The sequence below is a fragment of the Canis lupus genome, chromosome X (assembly GCF_003254725.2).
Source record: "Canis lupus dingo isolate Sandy chromosome X, ASM325472v2, whole genome shotgun sequence".
NCBI classification, from domain to species: Eukaryota; Metazoa; Chordata; class Mammalia; order Carnivora; family Canidae; genus Canis; species Canis lupus.
Genome location: NC_064281.1, coordinates 36,246,726 through 36,266,710, shown reverse-complemented (window position 1 = coordinate 36,266,710; position 19,985 = coordinate 36,246,726). Strand labels below are relative to the sequence as shown.

General features: G+C 38.0%; 1 protein-coding gene across 13 annotated transcripts in view; it reads left to right on the top strand.

The window, feature by feature from the left end:
• CASK (calcium/calmodulin dependent serine protein kinase) overlaps window positions 1-19,985 on the top strand; it is a 351,636-nt gene that overhangs the window by 40,716 nt on the left and 290,935 nt on the right. The window lies entirely within an intron of this gene.

Here is a 19,985-nt window from a genome sequence, read left to right as displayed (position 1 = left end):
AATTTCTCTTTCTTCAGTCTCATTGTTAGTGTATAGAAATGCCACTGATTTCTGGGCATTGATTTTGTATCCTGCCACACTACCAAATTGCTGTATGAGTTCTGTCAATCTTGCGGTGGAGGCTTTTGGGTTTTCTATGTAGAGTATCATGTCATCGGCGAAGAGGGAGAGTTAGACTTCTTCTTTGTCAATTTGAATGCCTTTAATGTCTTTTTGTTGTCTGATTGCTGAGGCTAGGACTTCCAGTACTATGTTGAATAGCAGTGGTGAGAGTGGACATCCCTGTCTTGTTCCTGATCTTAGGGGAAAGACTCCCAGTGCTTCCCCACTGAGAATGATATTTGCTGTGGGCTTTTTGTAGATGGCTTTTAAGATGTCGAGGAAAGTTCCCTCTATCCCTACACTCTGAAGAGTTTTGATCAGGAATGGATGCTGTATTTTGTCAAATGCTTTCTTTGCATCTAATGAGAGGATCATATGGTTCTTGGTTTTTCTCTTGCTGATGTGATGAATCACATTGATTGTTTTACGAGTGTTGAACCAGCCTTGTGTCCTGGGGATAAATCCTGCTTGGTCATGGTGAATAATTTTCTTTTTTTTTTTTTTAAAGATTTTATTTATTTATTCATGAGAAACACAGAGAGAAGCAGAGACACAGGCAGAGGGAGAAGCAGGCTCCATGCAGGGAGCCCGACATGGGACTCGATCCCGGGACTCCAGGATCGCGCCCTGGGCCAAAGGCAGGCGTCAAACCGCTGAGCCACCCAGGGATCCCCAGTGAATAATTTTCTTAATGTGCTGTTGGATCGTATTGGCTAGTATCTTGTTGAGAATGTTTGCATCCATGTTCATCAGGGATATTGGTCTGTAATTCTCCTTTTTGGTGGGGTCTTTGTCTGGTTTTGGAATTAAGGCGATGCTGGCCTCATAGAACAAATTTGGAAGTACTCCATCTCTTTCTATCTTTCCAAACAGCTTTAGTAGTATAGGTATGATTTCTTCTTTAAACGTTTGATAGAATTCCCCTGGGAAGCCATCTGGCCCTGGACTCTTGTGTCTTGGGAGGTTTTTGATGATTGCTTCAATTTCCTCCCTGGTTATTGGCCTGTTCAGGTTTTCTATTTCTTCCTGTTCCAGTTTTGGTAGTTTGTGGCTTTCCAGGAATGCGTCCATTTCTTCTAGATTGCCTAATTTATTGGCGTATAGCTGTTCATAATATGTTTTTAAAATCGTTTGTATTTCCTTGGTGTTGGTAGTGATCTCTCCTTTCTCATTCATGATTTTTTTAATTTGAGTCTCCTCTCTCTTCTTTTTAATAAGGTTGGCTAATGGTTTGTCTATCTTATTAATTCTTTCAAAGAACCAACTCCTGGTTCTGTTGATCTGTTCCACAGTTCTTCTGGTCTCGATTTCGTTGAGTTCTGCTCAAATTTTAATTAACTCTCTTCTTCTGCTGGGCGTGGGGTCCATCTGCTGTTTTTTCTCTAGCTCCTTTATGTGTAAGGTTAGCTTTTGTATTTGAGTCTTTCCAGTTTTTGAATGGATGCTTGTATTGCGATGTATTTCCCCTCAAGAGGTTATGTGTTGAATCTCCTTATAGTAACCTGAATGCTAATGAATGATTTTAGGATAGGAAGTCCTCCTTCGTGTTCTTAATACTATTAACTGAATAATTCCTTTCTTGCTGAGTAATCATAAATGAAATTACATACTCTTGTAGCACTTTCTGAAAAAAATTTCTAATTTATTTAGTGTGATAACAGATTCATGCTTACTCTTTCTAACAAATGACACTAGCTCTAGTCACAGCAATAATTCTGCATTTTTCTGTTGCTTCCAAAATCATTTCCTCTGCAGTATCTCATTGGACCCCCTTAAGAACTAGTTTGAAATTTTCCTATAAACAAAAAACCGTGAACTGATTTTTAATTTCTATAATTCCATTTTATTTCCTCTTTGATATTTAAAATTTTCTTTGAGCACAGAAGTTCAGTAATTCTTTCAATTGTTTGGTGATTGACTTGAGAAGTTCTTAACATAGGCTGTATAGTTCTAAGGAATAGGCTGTACTTATAATAAACATTTGAATATTGCCTAGGATTTCCAGATTTTAAAATAGAATCTGAAAATGTGAAGTTGGATGAAAAATTAGAACCAAATATTCTTTGACTAATATCTTCATAGACCTACTGGGGCATTTGAATCATTCTCATTTGGTTCCATGTAGTCAGTGACCTCAGTCCATACCATTGGGGATAGCCATCTCTGGGTCTCAAGCATGGCCTGTGACAGAGGGGAGCAGATAGGCCGTGCAGCTGTACTAATGCTGCCCATAGTATGTGCTTTAGGATCCAGTGTTCCCTCATTTGTCATGTGACTCTCAGTTCCTTCAGGAAGCCAGCTTCTCTTCTCCATCTTCTGGACAAAGTTTAGCATTGATAGATGTTCTGAAAGAGTTATGTAGGTGGTTAAGAGAGATGTAAGAGAGGTTTATTGGGATTTTGTGTTTTTTGTTTTTTTGTTTTTTTTTTTTTTGTATCAAGGAGAAATCTAGTCACTGGTAAGAAGGAAGAACCTAGTTTATGATTACAGAGGGTATCTTAAACGTGAATTCAGCAAAAGACAATTTAACCTAAAATATGTCCAGGAAAAGAAACTATCTTAAGCCTTTTCAAGCACTTGGCTCAAGTACTTTGGCTGTTTAGCCAGAATTAAAAGGCTACCAAGTGGTTACATGGGCCCATGAGTAAATGTAAACCCTTCCTCATTATAATAAGGAGTCTCCCTACAGCATTAGAGCATGTCTTTCTCAGGAAAGAGTTGGGCTCGGCACTCAGCATACTGTTAAGACAGATCTACTCAGGATAGGAAGGAATTTTTTTTTAATTGTCCCTGCCATTTAGTGCGCAACTGAGAAAAATTTAGAAACGTAACTAACATTCCATAGTTTGCCATGTAGTTAGTGCAAGTAGACGGAACATTTCAAATTACATAAGGTGTATATAATTATATTTTATATCAAATTCCCAATATTTTGTGCCTGGTAGAAGAGTTAACAAAATGCTTTCTTGGTTGTATAGCTTTGGCTTACCAAATTCTCCCTTCAGGTTATCAGAAAACATACATGATCGCTTCAGGTTACCACAAAAATCTGTATAATCTTCAACAGAAAGACTGTTCCCTAAAGCCATAGGGAGAACATCAATCTTATCAATATTTGTTCTGTGGAGGAGTGGCATGTGTTTAGTCTACCTATGTCACAATCCTTTTTGAAAATTCTCTGAGTCTATGTAGTGAACATGTTCCACATCAGAATCTGTGTTCTGCTTTTTTATATTTAAATGACCATAAACTCTGTCAAATTTTGAATAAAAATGACTTGTCAGAATTGTCTCTTTTACTATGAAGGATCTATTATCTTTCTACATTCTATTACATTTCCCTCCCATAATAGTCAAATATATAGTTAGTTGATAGCTGTGGGGTTTTTTTGTTGACACTTTATTTGATGTGTTCTGAGTTGAGTTCAATTCCACAGATACGTGAATATTCCAGATCTTGAATGAAGCTGTAGGATAGCATCTCCCAAAATAGGTTTCAAAGAACATTGGTTCCATCTTTTATTAAGTATAGTGTGCTCAGAAGTTTAGGAAATGCTAGTTTTAATGAAATTTAACAAGTCTCTTTTCCATAGGACCTTTCAGAGCCTTAAATTTGCTAATAGGCATTGAGGTTTTTAAAAATAGCAATGTTCTAGAATGTGTCCTAAATGTACCGTACTCTTAGAAACTTTGAGTAGTAGAGCATTTTGTAGATATAGTAGGCCTCAAAACACACCTTGAGAAATGTGATAGGGATAAATATGGTTTAAAAATGAGTAAGCAGGGCAGGGTGCTTGTGTGGCTCAGGTGGTTAAGCATCTGAATCTTGATTTTTGGCTCAGGTCATGGTCTCAGGATCGTGAAATTGAGCCATGTGTTGGGCTCAGCACTCAGCAGGGAGTCTGGTTGAGATTCTCTTCCTCTCCCCCCTTCCCCTGCTCACACATGTGTGAGTGATCTCCCCTTCCCCAAAGTAAATAAATAAAGCTTTTAAAAAAGGAGTAACCAAGTGTTTCTTAGGAATTAAAACATGTATTTGACATTCGTGAGCCATAGTCATGTTTGGAAGGAAGAGAAGTGGAGAACAGAATGAAGACTGTTGCACTTTGAGTTTCAGAGTTCAGGTCCTAGCTCTGTCATCACATCTCATTCATATGTGTGTCCATGAATATGTGTCTTGAGGGTGTGTGGGAAGTGATGGTTGTCTTTGCTTTTTGTAGACCTAGAGTCCTAATCTATAAAATGAGGGACTGGATCAAGTGACACCTGGGATCATCTCTACATCTGAATTTTTTTCTAGATGAGCCTCACTTAACCAAAATCATATATAGAAGCTAGAATTTAAGGTAATGTATTGAGCACTTATTTGCTTTACAAAAAGAAATCTTCACTGTGGAGAAGTCACCTTCTTAAGCTGAGTTTTATCAGTTTTACCCACAAATCCAATTATATTCACATATAACTAAGTTTACAGAAGTGTAACATGTAGAAGTTAAATCTACCTGTAACTGTAGGCATTTACTTCCTCATTCTTGGGAGGTTTTTCTTTAAACCATTATGTGATTGATGTTGATTACTGCTACTGGTGAAAAAGTTGATCTCTTAAAACTCAAGTGTCATACTTAAAACATGTACAGATTAATTTTTTAAAATATATATTCATGCCTCATGAAAATAACATGCATTTAAGATGTATTTTCCTTCCCATTTTTAAAATTATTAAAAATCGTAGTAAAATGTATATAACGTGAAATTTGCCATTTTCACCGTTTTAACTGTACAGTTTAGTGGCTGTAATTCACAATATTGTGCAATCATGTCTAAGATGTATTGTTAGTTACCCTTTTGGTATATGAGGCTTTGTTGTGACTTAAGTTGGTTGTATTTTACAGCACTTTACACCATTTTAACTTTGTGTTAAAATCTAAAGATCTTATGAGCCTACCTAGATATTATGGGAAGGGAGAGAAACTCATGGTATAGAATGGTTGAATGACTTCTTCAGAGCCTAGTATTTTAGGTCTTCATTAACTAATCCTTTGGTGGGTGTTATAGTTTGATCTGATTGGTCAGAATTGAAATCAGCAAGTACCTTATTGAATAGTTGTTTTTGTTAAGTACAGGTATTCTACTGCCAGCGAATCCTTTTAAGGTAATGCGTATTTTAAGCAAAAAGAAGTGCTGAGTTGTGTCTAATATGAATTGGCATGCCCTCTCCATCTGGGCTTTGGTCTTTCTGGCAGTTTGAAGTTACAACTATATATTTCGCCCTTGCTTACAATTATCTATTTGGTGGTAGGGCTAGAATCTGGTGACTTCATCAGAAACAAGTTTTTCTTCCACCCTGGAGATGCTGTGTCTCATAAATAGATTCTTTCTCTTACTCCTGGTCATTAATCTTCAGTCTTTGGGTAAATGAAGTGACTTATCCCTACAAAAAGACAGTAAGGACCAGTTCTGTTCCACTATTTGAGGGAAGACCAGAGAGTTGGAACTAATAGTGATAAGCTTTAGAACTAGAACACACATATTATTCTGTCCAGTCACAGAAGATTGTCTTGTGGTGGTCAACGAAACAGGGACAGGATTGATAGAAAAACCTATTGAGAAAACCTCTAGTGCTTTATGTTTTTTTCTTTTTTTTTTTTTAAATTTTTATTTATTTATGATAGTCACACACAGAGAGAGAGGCAGAGACATAGGCAGAGGGAGAAGCAGGCTCCATGCAGGGAGCCCGACGTGGGATTCGATCCCGGGTCTCCAGGATCGTGCCCTGGGCCAAAGGCAGGCGCCAAACCGCTGCGCCACCCAGGGATCCCTCTTTATGTTTTTTTCTAAGTCTGAATTTAGATCTTGGCAGAATGGAAGTAGTTACCTAGTTCTAACACCCTCTATGAAAATCAAGGAAACAGGCACCGAGTGACTGTAACTCAAAAAATAACCCATCAGTTGCAAAAAAGAAGACCAAAAGTACTACAGAACATAAATAAAACATACAAGGCAACTGAAGTCTGCAAATTTTCCTGATAAATATAACAGGAGTTTTTGCCTCTATAAAGGGGGGATAAAGATTGGACCTTAGGCATATGTCTGATATAGGTGTGAGGCAGGGATACCATAGTGATTAAGAACAGCATGGAAGGCAGCCCGGGTGGCTCAGCGGTTTAGCGCCACCTTCAACCCAGAGCCTGATCCTGGAGACCTGGGATCGAGTCCCATGTCGGGCTCCCTGCAATGAACCCTGCTTCTCCCTCTGCCTCTCTCTCTCTCTCTCTCTCTCTCTCTCTCTCTCTCTCTCTCTCCCCCTCATGAATAAATAAATAAAATCTTTAAAAAAAAAAAACAAACAGCACGGGCTCTGCATCTGGAATTTCTGGATTTGAATTCTGATTGAACCAGTTGCTAGTTCTGGAGCTAGACCAAGTTGTTTAGCTTCTCTGTACCTTAGTTTTCTCCTCTAAAAAGTGAGAATAAAGACACTGCCTATCTTAGAGTAGTTATGGGAACTTAATGAGTTAATGCCAGCAAGTCTTAGATGACTGACATATAGTACTCAATATCTATCATATTAATAATATATTCTAATATATACTAATACAGTACTTGTCATTAACAATTTTATCATTCTTGTTGCTCTTTTTTTTTTTTTTATTCTTGTTGCTCTTATTGGAAGACTGTGGTCTTCTTGTGAATGGGTAATCTTTGATAAGTGCAGGACTTTTACCTATGGAAGCTTCTCACTACTTGGATGTAAACATAAATATTTTAATCAGAATTAAACCAATATTAATGAATTTTTTTGTTGAGAAAGTATTTCCCAGCCCAGATGGTTCCACTAAGCAAACTCAATTCCTTGATCACTTTTCTGTACCATATAGTTTAACTGTTTGTAATTTTTAAAATTTTTATATTTTCCTAGAAGTATTTAGGATGAATTTTTTTCTGTATAAGTCCTAAAATCAGGCATTTTAAAATACCAAATTTTTAAAATAATGGCTTTCCAACATTGTAAGTTTTCTTTGCTACACGTTATCATTTTTACACTAATAAACTAAGCAATATGGTCTTTTTTAAAAGAGGCATTATTCTGCCTTTCCTGATCATTTTCTTTTTTTTTTTTTTTTTTTTTTTTTTTTCCTGATCATTTTCATTTCACATGCATTCTTGTTTCCCTGGTACTCCTCTCCACCAGTTTCCTTCGACTTCAGTATTGTTTAATACTACTTTCTTCAAAACCTCTCAATAACTCAAGTCAGAGCACATAAGCAGAGGTAGATTGTGGCTCATTAAGTGACTAGGAGTGGAGGTGCCCCTGCGGTGAGGCTGAGATGTCAAGGAGAGTAGCATGGCTGAGGCTGAGGGTAAACCAAGATGTTTTCTGTATGAGGAGTCAAAGGTGGGAGCAGGAAGAAGGCTGAACTAGTATTACAAAGGCTGTAAGGAAACTGCCTCCTTGATAGCAGGAGCTTCAACATGACAAGAAGGCTGTAACAGGGCATAAAGAAGGCTCACTGAAGTTTAAAGAAGAACCAAAGGGGTTAGTATGATGGTTTTCAAATATGCTTTATTGCTGATCAGTTCTACTCTAGGCAAAGACAGAAGTACAGAACTTTTAAAGAGTACATTCCTGAAACTATTCTCTTAGCAATGACTTCATGGTTTAGGGGTGGAATCTCTCCAAGATTTTAGATAAAACAATAAAAACAGATTTGTTCTGATAGTTTTAGTATTGTGTATGATGGTTGCTAGTTTAATTCATGTAGTGCTTTATTAAGACTGGAAAACACAAAGCATTGAATATTTTAATCAAGTACTCGAAACCAGTGAGCAATCTGTTGCCATCCATGCTTGTCTCGGTTTCGTGAAAAGCAGCATTATGGCAAAGACTGAGAGTGGCCTGGGCAGTGATCAAAATAGCAGCCTTTGCTTATTCCACCAATCCGTACAGCCATCTTCATTTTCTGATCACTGGAATACATCTTACCTACTAGAGTTAAGGTTTAAGCTGAGTGATCTCTTTCAAAAAGAATGATTAGTCTTGATCAATAGCGTATTACCTATAGATGAGATTTCTAGCTCTAATGTGATTTCCTCAGCTGGCATTGAGGCCCATTTTATCTGTCCAAGAAATGAAAGCAGCAGATGTATAGTAGTACTCTGGATTGTTTGTATTATGGATCAGCTCAGTATTTGCGGTAAATCAGAGGTATAAAGCAAGCTCAAAAATCCAGTCTGCTACATGGAAGTGACAAACTACATTCTCATTATAAGGACAGTAACTCAGCATTTGTGTACTGTGGAAGTACCAGAATTTTCCAACAAATGAAATGGTAATGGCTTTTTTTGATGTGTTCCCTAGAAAGAATTGTTTTGCGATTTTTTTCCCCAACTGATAAACTCTTTTTCAGTGCTTTCATTGTTATTTACTAATAGTGTTATAGCCAAAATAAAATAGAACCGTGCAGTGGAACTCATTTCTTCTCCTCTGTTATAGCTGGCTCTGTGAAAGATGTTTGAGGAAACCCTAATTGCCTACAACCCTACAATGAATTGCATACCAGATGTACTGTTTTAAAGTCTTGGTTCTTGGTATGCATTTTTCACCTTTTACTTTGATATTAGCCTTTTGTTTGGAGCATTTCATGTTAAGCGGTATAAATATGTCTTTCTGGTGACATAATTAGATTCTCATTTTTCTTCCCAATACAAGCTAGGTCAGCATAATTTTGCGTTTGTTTCTTAGGCTGTTCTTTGAATCAAGTCAGAATTGAATCAAAGTCAGAAATACTGATTTCTTCTTTTTGCTAAAATTTAGTAGAATGACAATACTTTGGATAAAAACGCTCTTCTGAAAACTTTTATTTTAGATACCATTCAAATGGCATGATTTCAGACCCTTTGTTTGTCATTTTTTTCTGACAAAAGCACTTTTCTGTAAGCTTTTCATTTATTTTAGTCTTTAGCCATGAAGTATATGATCATATGAGGGCACAGGAAGAAATCTAGTGAGCCTATGACCTCAGCTGTTGTGTTAGACATCTTATACAGGATTAGTTCCAGATGAGTTCCATGGACTTGAACTTTCTCAGTTCTTGGATAACATTTGTCCTCTTCAGATCTGCTCCTGCTCTGAGTCCTGTGGACCCCGATCTCCAGTCTGGTTTAGCCTGTGAGTGCCCATCTTCTCTTGGCAGGGGAGAGGTAAATGACCAACAGAGTCCTCTATGAGCTCCTCCTAGAGCACCTGCCACTAACACCTTTACATCTGGACTCTCTAAGGGACAGGCCCCTGCCACCCGCCCAGTCTGCTTGTGTTGTCAGTTAATTACTGGTAGCCAGCACAGAGGAAGAGAAAGCCATTGGCCAGCACCAGGTGAGGAGAGGGGATCCAGAATGGGATGGGAGCCTGTGTGCCAAAGGCCAAGTCTCTCAAATGGCTTGTGTTAGCCCAGGGTGAGCTCAGTCTTTGGCCTGAAAAGGATTAGCAAAAGGCCCTTCACTCACTAAGTTCCTCCGTAACAAATTGTGCTTCAGCAGCCAGGCCCTAGCTAGTAGGTGGATTGGGAGTTTCATGACCTTGGTGTCCTTATGTTCCAGCTTGATTATCAGAGCCCTAAAGAAAGGTACCAACCAAGCACAACATAACCAAAAGTTCTTAGCTATTTTCTTCACAAAATCTTATCTGAATTCATTTTGCATTTCAGGGAGAGGGACAGATTGATTAGATTGTGTGATGGCTCATCTACTTGTACTAAATGGGGTAAAAGCAGTAGACAGGAAAAGTGGACCAGAATCAGTCACATTTTATTAGGTTTTTTGCTTAAGGAATACTTACTTGTGGAGATTTTGACTTATTTAATTTGAAAAGTGTAAGATTTCTCCACTCTATGATATGCCTTCAGAAACAATGAATCTTTGTAAAAATTGCCAAAGTACTAGGAATAGAAAAAGTTAGTGACAAAATTGAAGGTGACAGACATGGGCAAGATACAGTACATTGAAAATAATGGTTCCCACAATGGCAGACCCAGAGCTGTGGCTGGATATGTGCCTTTAGGTCAGCTGTAGAGGAGGAAGGAGTCTTTTGGTCAGAACCTACCTTTTTAATGAGGTTTACCCTGACCACCCTGTTCGATAATAAAACTTGTCCCAACCTACCTTAGTATTCTCAATTCCTGGATGTTACTCTTTTTCCCTATAGACTTACCCTCTTCTGATATACTTTATAATTTCCTTATTATGTGTATTGTCTGTGTATTTTTTTCATGTTCCTAGCACGTGGTAGTAATATACTTGCATTTAAATGTATTTTGTAGTTTGCTTGTCCTGCTTGTTCTATTTCATTTTTTTTCTTATGTGATTATTCCCTCCCCGACTTTGTTTGGAATTTAGACACTGTCTCAGTTTTTTCAGTGGTAACCCTTAAAATACCATATATTATGCACCAGAATGTAATACTGGTAAATCTTAATACCCTTAGGTCAACCACTGCAAGGGTCTTAGGAAATTTTAACTTTATTCCTTCTTGATTTAATACTTGTCAATTTTATTTATTTATTTTAAAGATTTTATTTATTTATGATAGACCTAGAGAGAGAGGCAGAGACACAGGCAGAGGGAGAGGCAGGCTCCATGCCGACGAGAGCCGGACGTGGAACTCAATCCCGGGACTCCAGGATCACGCCCTGGGCCAAGGGCAGGGGTAAAACTGCCAAGCCACCCAGGGATCCCCACTTGTTGTCAATTTTAGTTCTCTATATTTGTACATCAACAGGACATTATTGTTTTACACAGCCTGTTTTTAGATTTACGCATATATTTATGTCTTACTTTGCTTTTCATTCTTTGCCTCTTCAATCTTCTCTCTGGGGTAATTTTCCCTCCCAAAAAGTGGTTTGTGTAGGTCTGCTATGACATTCTCTTTCAGTTTGTGTTCATCTTTGCTTTCATGATTGAAGTCCCTGGGTATGAGATTGTTTAGAAGACAGTTTATTTCATCTCATCGAATTGTTCCCATTGTCTTCTGGATTCTGTTGTCAGCTGTCAAAGTGTCACTTCTTTGAAGATAATCTTTTTTTTTTTTAACCTCTGGATATTTTCCCTTTGTCTTTGTTTTCCTATGATGTGTCTAGGTATGAGTTTTATTTATTCTGTGATTAACTGGGAATCTTGAATTTGTGTCTAGACATGTCTGAATATTCTGTGAAAACATTCTATAAAAAAAAATTCTTTGCTGTTTCCTCAAATATTGCCTTGACCTCATTGTCTTCTTTCCTGCCAGGACCCCAATTAACATACATTAAATCTTTTCCTCATTATTTCATCTGTGTCTCTTACCTTGTTTTTTTGCTTTCTTGTTTTTCTTCGTGATGTATTCCAAATCTTTCTTCTGACTTGTATTCCTCTTTATTAATTCTTACTTCATTCAGCTCCCAGAAATCCAACGAGTTTTAAATTTTGGTCATTGTAATTTTTTTTTCAGCATCTCATGCTTTGGTCTTTTTCTTCTGTCCCTTATTCCGATTCTTGCTCAAACTAAGATGGCAGTGTCTTTCTCAAGAAAGGATTTGCCTTGCCAGGATTGTGGGGGTCATAGCCACGAATACTCTAATCCAACTTTAAGATTTGAGATCCTATGGGCTACCAGATAAGAAGGAGCCATACCCTAAGTCCATGCAAGGCTGGGTTTGCTTTTGATTCACTTCCATCCTAGGCATAGCTTTTCAAAAGAAACCAGAATAAAGTCGGGATTGGTTTCTCAGGTAAATTGCGAGGCTTCTCTTTACTTATCCATCCTACAAGGCCATGTGAGTCCTATGAGGCATTTGCTTCTCAGGAGTAGAGAATTGCCCTGTAGGCAAAAGAAGCTGTTTGTGGCCAAGCTTACTGCTATGGATTCTCTCATTCTCCTATGTCTTCAAATGGCAAAATTTAAGTACCTTATAAGATATTAATACTTTTGAGAAGGGGTGTGCGTGCACATCCAGGTTTTATTTTGTTCTTCAGTAGGAAGATTGGCCCTGGTTGCCTGTTTCACTATTAGGAACAGAACTCTCCCTGGTTTTTTCCTGATTCCTGGTTTTGATAGTAAGATGGCACCTTAGTAGTATGGGAGACATCTCCTATTGTGTAGGGAAGGAGGAGTAAAGAAATACTTGTCCAGTAGCAGATGACTCCCTGAAGAAGTCCTCTCTTGTGCATATGTGCCAGGCACAGGCCTGTTATGCCTCCTCTTCTCTTCTCTTCTCTTCTCTTCTCTTCTCTTCTCTTCTCTTCTCTTCTCTTCTCTTCTCTTCTCTTCTCAGAACTCTTTGAAGTAGCTTTTCTCTCTCTTTCACAGTTTAAATGCAGTGGACCCAGAGAGCCTGAATAACCGACCAAATGTCATCATAGTAAGGGGGCAGATCCAGGAGTCAGCCCCAAGTCTTTTGAATTCCGAAGCCCATGTTTTTGTTTATGCTATGATGGCTTTGATTCCAAGAGGAAGAAGTCTGTCAAGAGTTAAAGTGTTTCCTCTTACAAGGCCTTTTTCACACTTAAGGAATATTTGCAGCTAGCTTATTTGTACCTCTAGGTTGCTTGGACATGCAAAAAGGAAGGTATAAGATCATTATGCAGTTTTAACATGCAAGGATTCTTGGCTAGTAGAATAATTTTTTTCCTTTTGAAATTTTTGTGGTCACTCTAGAGCTGCCTAAAAAATTCGTATGTTAAAAACGTGTTCTTTTATGTGATCTCAACCCATTTGTTTTGTATCTTTGCTGGATGTTCTTGATGTTTCATCCCTTATTTTTTTTCCCTAATGGCTGCTATAAAATAAAGGATTTGGTTAAGAGACAGTAAATAGTAATTGCATATGTATTGATTTTTAAGGGATGGATGAATAGTCATTGGTTATAGAATGTTTCTAACTTTATGATCTCATCCTATGTCTGTTTACCGATTTAAGATTGTACTTAAAATTTAGTTTTCAATCCAGCATTAATTAGGAGCCATGAAGTTTCTTTGTCTTCTCTTAATTGAGTTTATTTAATTTGTAATTTCATCAAAAAAGTGATTATATGGATAAGAGAAGTAGTTTATTTCCATTTGGTTATTATATCTTATGGTAAATGATTACTGTGATTGAGGCTCATATTTAATCTTGTCAGATTATACAAACTGAATTTGTTTTAGTAAACTGTTTAAACATTCAAGTAAAGCAAATGAATTGATTTTGAGCTAACCATTATCACAACTGATTTTATAAACTTTTAGGTTGAGAAGCTTTCTGAATTTTAGGAGCTATGTTTGGGTCTCTGCCATCACAAAATACTGCTTTTGTAAAATGCTTCACGTTTACAAGGCCTGTATTAAGTCATTAAAACTAAGTAAAGAACAGATGTTACTATATGTTAGAAGTAAAATGTCTGCTTTTTGAGTTTTAATTACGGTAGCATTAGAAGGATTTTGAATTGGCCTGCAACATCTCTAGTAAAACAAAATAATATATTTTTGAAGATGTATTTAAAAATTAACACGTCCTATGATTTTACAACTTTTGCCTGCCTTTCAGTAACTGGCATTGACAAATTAAAAGTTTTATTTCTACTTAGGAAAGTGAAAATCTCCAAGAGACTAAAGAACTAGAATGCTATTAACTGTAAGTGTAGATGAAATAAAATATAACTACACTAATGTGTCTTGGAGATGATGCTTGTTTGTGTATCCTAAAATGGATTTATGAATCCATTTGTCCGTCCAGAAAGCATTTGCATCTCCACTAGCATAATGTCACCTATAGTTCTATATACTAGAGAAACAAGGTGGCTAAGCAAAAACCCCTGCCCTCAGAGTACTAGTTTAGTCACCCAACATCTCCTGTATTAAGAGCTCATCTTCAATTATGCATCACCTTATTTATGTGGATTACTGTGACCCCTAACTTTCCTCTCTTTCTTTAATATGTAAGATCAAATAATGAGATTATTAAAAAAACATAAGTTTTCAATCAATATGCCATGACTAAAATACACTGAAGAGACTGGTATTTTATTTTTTATTTTTTTATTTTTTTAAAGATTTTATTTATTTATTCGAGAGAGAGAGAGAGAGAGAGAGAGGCACAGACACAGGCAGAGGGAGAAGCAGGCTCCATTCCATGCAGGGAGCCCGACGTGGGACTCGATCCCGGGTCCCCAGGACCACACCTGGGCCGAAGGCAGCGTGAAACCACTGAGCCACCCAGGCTGCCTGAGACTGGTATTTTAGATCTCCTTTTAGATTCCAGAAGGCTGCAAGGGTGAGCAAGTATGTGAGTATCAATGTGTGTGGGGACAACAGAGAGGTACCCTTATTCTAATATATACTTTGTCTAATTCAGTATTCCTCAAACTGCAAGAAGTTGGGAAACATTAGTTACTTGCTCCGGACTCTGAAATTCTGAGCCAGGAGTCATGGAAAACTATAGCATCCACCTGACAAGTTTAATGGCTCCTATTTTGAACTGGCTCTATTGGACATAAAAGAACTGTAACTCATCCCCAAATTTTGAATAGAATGGACTCCAAATACTAGCCAGAAGGGAAGATGTTAAAAATGCACCAACTTCTATTTCTGGAACAAGATGATTTAGACTCACTTTTTCCTGCCCCTCCTCAATAAATACAACTATAAATGCCTTGGAAATTATTTAACTGACGGCAATAAAAGGACTCAGAAGTGGAAAGAAGGTAGGGTAGTAGTACTTGAGGAATGACTGTGGGGAATTCAGTGGGTTTTCTTTTTTACCTCCCATTTACTCATGGACTGGGTGCTGGAGAGACCTATTATTACCCAGAACCACCAAAGGGCATAGAAAACAAAAACAAAAGCCTGTTTTCTCTAGCCCCTTTCCCCAGGAAAGGGGAAGCGCAACAGAGACTTGGTGGGATTCCACACCTGGAGCCCGGCAAGGCAGTTTGATGTGCCCACAGCCCCATTTAGAACAGCAAAGCCTGGGGCCCTGGTGGGTGGTGGTCTGATCTGGTAGCAGCATCAAAGCCCTGGCTGTTGTAGTCCCCTATCTCCCTACCACCACCACCACCACACACACACACATACACACACACACACACAAGTAGGCCCCAGTCCTCTGATCTGCCTACAGCAGTAACAAGATCAAAGACCAGGCTGTGGTAGCAGCAGTCATTTGTTTCCCTGCCCTCCATCCTGTGGCAGAAGGAGACCCAGGCCCAGGAGCTGCTGATACCCGCCCCCTCAAAGTTGTCCAGGGAAAGCAAGTAGTCCTCGGAAGTACCTTTTGCCCCATATCAGCAGCACTGGAAAAGAGGAAGCAGACCAAAACACTGAAAGGGCTCAGAAAACTAAACAACTGTCATCAGAACTGAAGTCCACAAAACTAAACAACTGTCATCAGAACTGAAGTCCACAAAAGAACTCAAGAACTTACATACTGAACCTAAACAAGGCGACAGCCTGCTAAAATAGAAGATTCTTTGATCAAGAGTCTAATATAAAGGCCACAGTGTCTAAGATATTTACTTACTAAGCACCAGGAAAACCACCCTTTGAATGAGAAAAGACCTTCAACTGAGACCAATACCGACACTTGAATTAGATATTGGAATTATTTCCTGGGAGTTTTAATTCAGCCATCATAAAATTGTTCCAACAGTTGGTTATAAATTTCCTTGAAACAAATGAAACCAAAGATCTCAGCAGAGTTGAGCCAAGAGCATTTCCTAATGAATTGGAATAAGAAAGGGATGAAGAATGGCACCCTAGGTTTTGGCTAAGCAACTGGAAGGCAATGTGGAATTGGCCTTCAGCTGAGATGGGAGGAGGGAGACTGAAAAGCTCAGGAGTTCAGTTTCAGATGCGTGGAGGAATATACTGGTCCTTTTCTCTTTTTGTCCTCTATGCTCACTTACATGCCTTATTGATTAAAAGGAAGTCCTGACATAAGCACTGAAGGGTTGCTGCATCCCCAGGAAACTGATTAAAAATAAGCTTTACTAACTTGCATATTCCTTGTAACATTGTAGTGACTTTGCTTTCTTACCTAACTTGAAAAATCCCCCAACGGTTTGAATGTTTGATTTTACTGTCTTGCCTAAACAGTTTATATTCACTTATATTATACTCTTATTTTCTGATTTTTCCCCCTAAAGCAGTTATTTTCCAGATCATCTCCTCCTTTAGACCTAAAAACTGATTACTACAATTATGATTCAAAACCTATTTTCTGCTGCCCTGCACTGAGCTGGGTAATTAGGTATAAATGCTTATTTCCTTTGTATGCTTTGCCTTTTTGTTAACTGTTTTTTGGTTAAAAGACCAGAGGTTACATTATTGCCTGCTGAATATGCTTATATTAACAATTGTAAAAAGTAAATTACTTTTGGGAGTATTAATGAATAGACATTTAAATTGCATAGTTAAATCTTTTCCATCCTTTACTAAGCAAACAATTGGATTATCTCCCTCTCTAAGAATTTAAACAACAGTTTATATGCCCTGTTTGGGTGGGAGAATATTTGTTTCAGAAAAAAAGTTTGAAATTGGAATGGTTCACAGCCATTACAACTTTGTAATTTGTAGTGTGATTATAAATACTAAAATTAAAAAAAAAATAAATACTAAAATTTAGATCACCAGTCCAACATGCTTTTCGGGGAACACTCTGATTAATAGGTGCAATGTGGGTGATGGGAGCAGAGGGTGGTGTATGAGAGAGATGCTGGTTTTCTGACTTTAAGACTTAGCTGCTGATGTGAATATGGGGCTGGAATGGGGTGGGTAATATTTTATATGGTGTTTGCCAAACTTGATGGAGAAACTTATTCCTTAAGGACTCCACAAGATGCCAATTTGGGAAACCCCAACTTAGAGTGTTAGCTAAATCCATTTTTGTTTCTGTGCTACTATATAAACTTGGCATAATCCTAAATGTGCAACTAAAATGAATGATAGGGAAAGGAGCGGATTGCTGGCTTTGAGGTTTCTTTCACTAATTTATGTAATTTAAATGAAATAACTTCATTTTATTTAATTCAGAATTGGGTCTAACTTATTACAGAGATCCATAAAATGTGGTTCAGAGTGGGAAGAGATTAACAGTACTCCATAAAAGTATCACTGAAAAAAAAATCTGTTAATGAAGATAGTAACTTGTGGGCCCAAATATTAGTTAATGGCAGGCAACAGTACTCTTACAGGAATAATGTAGCATTTGGAGAACTACGTTAGTGGCATATTAACAGATCACACTCTTTTTTTAAAGATTTTATTTATTTTTTCATGAGAGACACACACACACACAGAGGCAGAGACACAGGCAAAGGGAGAATCAGGCTCCATGCAGGGAGCCCGATGTGGGACTTGATCCCAGGACTCCAGGATCACATCCTGGGCTGAAGGCACGCACTAAACCACTGAGCCACTTGGGCTGCCCCTCACACTCCTTTTATAAATATGATTTACAGTGTGACTTCATACCGCCAGCCTTCCATAATTTTTAGGTTCAGTTTATAAAAACTAGAATATGCATGCAGAATTTGACAATTGTGATCATTTTAGTACTTTAGTTATAAAGTAATTAAGTTCACGGACACTAGTAGAAAGTCAGGAGCAAGTTTCCCAAAAGTGTTTCTCTACTAAATATTTTCTTTGGATCAGTTTCCAAAGTATATTCCCACATTTAGAAAATAACAATGTGAATGTGCAGCTCTTAATTTAAAAATGAAAATTAGGCTTTTCTTGTGCCTGCCTCAAAAGGAATGGGGAGAATCTCTGTGTTTGTGCCGAGGGCAGATCCTGCTAAGCAGTTGGTCATTGCGTTGGTATTTCTATAAAATTCTATGAAATCCTATGTTCTAAGAGCTAGCCTTTAGCACTTTTTTTTTTCTTTCTGGGCTTCTTGTAGTTTTTCTGTGGGGATGTTTACAGCAATTCCTTTCAGAGAAATGAGATGTGTTTGTGTTTTCTGGGGCTCTGTCTTCTGTCCTGGTCTGTACTCCTAAGAATTCTTGTTCACATGAATGGCTTCATTTAGTTCCTGTTCACTCATGCCTCCTTAGGGAGTACAGAGATTGAGAATTTGGATCTTGGAGTTCCATGTCTTGGTCCCAGTCCTGACTCTACCATTCATTGTCTGGCCCTAGACAACCTGACTTGGCCTAGGTTTCCTAATCTATAAAATGGGGCTAATAGTTTCTTGGCTGCTATGATAAATAATGATATATTTTACAATTGAGAGAATCCATATAAAGTTCCTAGCAGTATGGTTGGCAAATGGTATGGTGTCAGTAGTAGTTGGTGTTGTCTTCATGTTGACGCCTTCCTTGAACTTTATATTCCTGCCTAATTGTGCTCTATAGATCTCTGCCTGGATAGTTCATGGAAATCAATATTTTGGAAATAAGTATTTTCAAAACAACCATGTGTTTCCTTTCTCCGCTTTCCGCTAGCTCTTTGTCATGTAGCCCCTCTCTCATCTGGTGGTATGATTTACTCAGTAACTGTTGCCAGAAATGTGTAAGTCATTCTTTCAACTGACACCCCAAGCTAATCATTCACTACACTGTCAATTTTTTAAAAGATTTATTTGCGAGAGAGCACACATGTGAGCACGAGGCGGGAGGGACGAGGGAGAGGGAAAGAGAGTCCCAAGCAGACTCTGAATGGAGCAGAGCCTGCCACAGGGCTTGACCCCACAACCCCAAGATCACCACCTGAGCCAAAACCAAGAGTTGGTTGCTCAACTGACTGTGCCACCCGGGTGCCCCTCTACATTGTCAATTTAAGTATCTTAGTTACCTCTACTGTATTGGTTTAGGTTGTTTGTCACCTCGTACTTAGGCTAATGTAGTAACTTCCTGACTGGCCCCCATTCATTCTTCAACCCATCTTCCACTCTTCTGCCCTTTTCCCTTTCCAGCCACTTCTCACCCTCTGATTTTCCACACCAGCAGTACCAAGTAGCTTGCAATATCCAGCACAAACCATGCTTTGACTTGACTGGAGGCTGTTCCACATGCTTCTACTAATTTCTAGAATTTTCCCCTTTCCCTTGTTGGCCTGAAAAATATATTCATCTTTCCAAGCCCTCATAGAGGTTTTCTCTGACCACCTTCCTATCCACAGATAGTAAACTTTTGGTATTATACTGTTTTAATACCTTGTTCTATAACACTATACTAAAATTATGTGTATGTACCAACTGTAATCTGTTAAGATTGGGTGTTTCCTAAGGGCAAGAATTGCTTTGTTAATCTTTTGTTTGTTTGTTCTTTGTATTTTTTTTTTTTGGTCTTACTTCCATGGGGGAAAATGAAGCGAATGAATAAAATGTGCAAAGATCAATAGAATTTTTTAATGTCAGTGCTTCAAAGTCCAATATCTTGAAACTTCTTTATATATTTAGCTAAAAAGGCCTAAATATGTACAACCAAGTCAGAATTCTTACTTTGGGGTGTGTTTATTTTACAATTCTCCGTGTTTTGTTTTGTTTTCTTTTCCTTCCTCCTCTGTCTGCTCTTCTTCCTGTTTCTTATCTGGTACAAAAATATTTTTTTCTTCTCTTAGCAAGTCTCCTTGATGCATGCTCCATCATATATGAGCTAACAAAAACTGAGCGTCTGTATCCTTCTACTATGGTCCTAAGCCTAGCCCTTCAAACACAGGTACTCGCACATACACATGAAAACATATCAATCAAGTTTTCTAGAACTTTTGGATTAGCAGAAATTGCTATGTATACTCTGTAGTTAGTCCTCTCCTAAAAGTGGTGAATATATCCTATGTAGATTCAGACCGGAGAATGGTGCGCTACATAAAATCTAAAGAAAAGTCTATTGAACTTTTCAGTGAACTATCAAGGTTTGACAGAGGTACTAATTATGC